Source organism: Fukomys damarensis, unplaced genomic scaffold, assembly GCF_012274545.1.
Source record: "Fukomys damarensis isolate Sample0158 unplaced genomic scaffold, DMR_v1.0_HiC HiC_scaffold_34, whole genome shotgun sequence".
NCBI lineage: Eukaryota > Metazoa > Chordata > Mammalia > Rodentia > Bathyergidae > Fukomys > Fukomys damarensis.
Genome location: NW_022900946.1, coordinates 19,351,202 through 19,355,665, shown reverse-complemented (window position 1 = coordinate 19,355,665; position 4,464 = coordinate 19,351,202). Strand labels below are relative to the sequence as shown.

General features: G+C 42.7%; 1 protein-coding gene across 3 annotated transcripts in view; it reads right to left on the bottom strand.

The window, feature by feature from the left end:
* The window catches only part of Adcy9 (adenylate cyclase 9), a 127,716-nt gene that overhangs the window by 39,786 nt on the left and 83,466 nt on the right, over nt 1-4,464 (bottom strand). The window lies entirely within an intron of this gene.

The window sequence follows — 4,464 nt, the reverse complement described above, 5'->3', positions numbered from 1 at the left end:
AAAAAAAAAAAAAAAAAAAAAATCACAGGGACCATCACAGAAAGATGGTTCCCAGGGCTAGGGCCCTTAAGGGGGAAGGATGAACTTTCTGAAAATAGGACAAGTCCTCTCTGAACCATCCCCAAAGGGACAAACCTGTATCATTAACTTCAGTACTGACAGTAAATGTGTAGAAACACCCAGTGCGCATGGAGCCCCAAGGTTCTGAAGAGCAGATTAAAGTAACTCACAGACTAGCCAAGCAGGAGCATTATTCTCAGTGAGGCCTTTCAGAGGTAAACTAAGATACTTCACAGCTCTAATGGTTCACTGATGAGGACTAATTTGATAAAAACCACTCCATTTTGGATTTCCTTTCCTTTGTCCTTCACAAAGATATTAGGAAACCTATTTTCACTGACAGGTGTAGTTTTCTTCTTTTTTTTTGTACTGGGACTCAAACTCAGGACCTCGCCCTTGCTAGGCAGGCGCTGTCCTGCTGAGCTGCATGCCCAGCCCTGACAGATGTGTAGTTTTGATCCATCCATCACACACACTATTCACAATAAAATGGGTAAACACCTGCTCCAGAGCTGATGTCACATTCAATAGGCCAAGGTACTCATGCTCCTATTTCCTATTTGAGACTTGAGCGCATGAGAGAACATCCATGCCCACAGCAATGACTGACTGCAATATTTGTAAGAATCTCCCTCAAAACGCTACAATAGAGAAGGTGAGACTTTTGTGGCTCTGGTGGGCAAATACAACTACATCTCTACCTCCTCCCAGGTTTTCTCTCCTCCTGCCTGGTCAGCATCCATTGCTCTGCTGGAGTGACCAGTGCATGCCTGGGCTCCACCATGCTTAGGCTCCAACTCTGGCACTCACAGGCCTGGCTCTAGTTCATCTCGGCCAACCCTGAGAAACTTCCCCCTCGGACCATCTCACACAAGGAACACTGGCTTAGAGAAACACGTGATTCAGTCTCGGCCCCAAAGCCAAGGCTCTGTGAAGGACTGAAGCATCACCAGCTTGAGGTCATGGCCCTTTCTTTTCTTGTAACACTCAGACTGCCCCAGGGGCTGATATGCAAAGTCTTGGTCTCCCCTTACTCCTCTCGTGACTTCACTCCAAACCCAGGCAGCATCTTCTTGTGCTTTAGGTACAGAGCTGCATTATCATGGTTCCAGCGGTGTCTGCCTTCCCGTTAGGCAATTCCTCCTGATGAGGAGCTCTCATTATTGGTCACTCAGAAAAGCCAAGATTGGGGTATGGGTAGGATTCTCTCTGACATATGCCCTCGGGGCTGAAGGCCCTCGGCCTGGGACATCACTATCCCTTCCTGACGGGTGCTTAAAATACTCAGAATGTTATGAGAAATGAGAAAGAAATTTCCAGATGCAACAAGGGAAGAACTTAAAGGGACATGAGAGAACTATATGGGGCATACAAGGATAGAAAATAAACCCTTCCTGGAGGTTACCTTGATTCTAAACAGTTCTGCCTAGGCTTCTGATTTTTGTCCTCCTTAGTCTGGCTCCACTGAGCTGTATCTCCCTGTGTGTTTGGGAAATATGCAAATCATTTAACTCATGGATCCTGCCTTCAGAGAGGTCACAGGGAGGTGCACAGGGGACAAAAGTTGAAGACCATGGATGTCTGAGAAAAGGTTACAAACCAAAAAGAACTAGGAATTTAGAGATCAGCTAAGAAGGCACAGAAAACTTCAGGGAAGCTGAGAGTGAACTTAGGTGTTTGGAGGAGGAAAAGGAACAAGACAGGCACACGCTCACTCTGTGACTATTCCTTGAACACCTTTCTTTAATTTCTTGGTCTTGGTCTTTCCATTATACAAATGTTCCCCCAGATGGAGTCACCCGTAGCACTTGCCCTGGGGTACATCTTGAAAAAATAATCTGTGTTCAGAGAGGCCTGAGAACACTTATACTACAGCCCTCATTCTAGACAGCAATGTTCAGTGGTGTCCTAAAGGCTCTGAGAAGCCCTGTGGTACAGAAACTCTTTCTGGGTTGCATAATTCAGAATTATTCAAATTAATTTGACCAGAGAGCTCCTTTTTATACATGACACCTGTGTCTATTCTGAGAAACTACTGCTCGAGGGAACATACTTTAAGAAGCATTGCCTTACACAAGGCAGAGGATGACTAGAATGTAGGGATTGGGACAGAAAGCCTGGGTTTCACTCTCTCACATGAGATCAGTAGTGACAAGGGAAAACCAGCCTATTAGCAGAAAGACCCAACAGGCCCTGAGAAAGTATTAGGAGTAGTAACTAGATGGGATTTCCTTCTATTGGGAAGCTACCTTCAGTGCAGACAATATCACTAAGGCAACATACCAATGGCACATGTGCAAGGCATTAACAAGTTTGTAGAATGAGTCCACCCAATGACCACAGGAGCAAGCAACTGGCATTTTACATTTCTATTGTTCAAAACCTCTTATAAGACTTTATAGGTCAGATTATAGGGACGGTCTTACAGATTATATTATAATCTATGTCAGCTTTAAAGCAACACCTAAGCCATTTTTAAACTCACTTTCCTCTGCAGTTTAGGATTACGGCGCCTTCAATTCACTCACAATTATGTCCTGCTCTCCTCTGACCCCAGGGGAGGAAGAACATTGAAAAGTGCTTCCCACGGTGGCTTCCACTACAGTAGGACTTGGTCTTTCATCTCTTCACATTCTATGCTCTTTCCACTCCAACTGTGGAATCCAAAGAATCCCAATGCTCTTAGACAGCTCTCGTCTCAGATATCCTATCATCCTGCCCAAACCATCAAAATACCCCACAAATTATACCTCATGACCTAATTCATCTTTCCCTCCTGAAAAGGGCACAAAGATTCTTTTTTCCTCTCAAATTCCTTAACACAGTCAACTTAACAGACCACAAGATTTTCAGGAAACCTTCATATTATTTGGAAAATACATAGAATAGAAATATGCTAAAGAGTTTTTGCCTGTCTAGATCAAAGCAAAAATCTAAAACTATAACAAGAAATGTTCTGTCAGAGTAAGAGAAAATATTAAAGGGGTTTAGCATGGAATAACTGTCACTAAAATTGTAAATATGGTTTGGAATATGTGAACTCAACCCCTGCATTCCCTAGAATGCTAGAAACACAATCTGCACAATCCAAAATGGCAGACAACACAACAAATCTCTTATTTGGGGCTTTCAGCTCAATCTACTTCACTGTTCAAACACAGCTCAGTTTGAAGTCTGGAGGAAGCCATTTGTCCCCATGTAATAAAACCATATTTGGAAAGCCACATTTTTTTCCCTCCCTGCCTGTGCTCAGTAACAGTCGGTGCATGTAAAGCTCCTTTGTCTGACATGCAAAGCATCAGTCCAAATAAGTAGGCCATCTCTAAAGCTGGTAGGCATTCAGGAAAGTTCAGATACATTAATTCCACTGCACAGACAGAAAGAGTATGGAAGGAGGGGTCTAATACTACTATCCCAGTAGCTGTCCACCAGGGGTGGCTCTGCCTCCCCAATGAATGCTGAGCAATGTCTGGTTTTTTGGTTGGCACAATGAGGGAAAAGGGATGTTACTAATGACAGAAAGCAGAGCCATAGGCGGTGCTCACCATTTGACAACGTACAGGACAACAACATACAGGACAGCCTCACAACAAAGGTTATCAGGTCTAAATTATCAATAGTGCCAAGCTGAGAAACTACAATGCACACAGAGAAAATGACATATGAGCACTCTCAATAAACCTGAATGCAGTAATTACCAGAAGTAACTGGATCACAGGTATGATGGATTCCAACATGGGAAGATAACCTGGAAATTCCAGCTGATTGCCACATTATGAAGACTGTTAAGCTTAAGCACCAACAGCTTAAGCTTTCAAATCTGCTAACAAATGTGGATCAGTAGCAACACAGTGGATTAAAGCTGTTATAGTAGCCCATCTTCCTGGCTACTGTATTGTTCTGTTATCTAAGAGCACAAAACAGTAAAGCACAACTATTATAACTGTCTCACTCTCTTTTCAGAAATGGAAACAGCAAATATTTAAATTGTAAAACTAAACAGAAGATACCAATGCGAGAACTAAATTCACTGTGACAACTGAGGAAGAGATCATAAATGAGAATGATTTCATAGCCCACGGTTGATCATGCTAATTTCTGGGTAGTTTATTATGACACAATGTTAGTTCAGAAATAGGTACTTCCGTTTAGCCACCAGTAGAATTCTGCTCTAATCACAAAATTCCATGATGTTCTTGGCAATGTGTATTCTTTTCAATGAGCTCATCACACAATTCACCCACACCAACAAAATGTAAAAGTCACAAAATCGTGAATTTCAAGAGACACAGGGGCCAGGTATTTAGCTCAGTGGTGCTGCCGCCCACCCGCCTTACAAGTACAAGGACCTGAGTTTGATCCCCGGTACAGGAAAAAAAAAAAAAAAAAAAAAAAAAAAAAAAA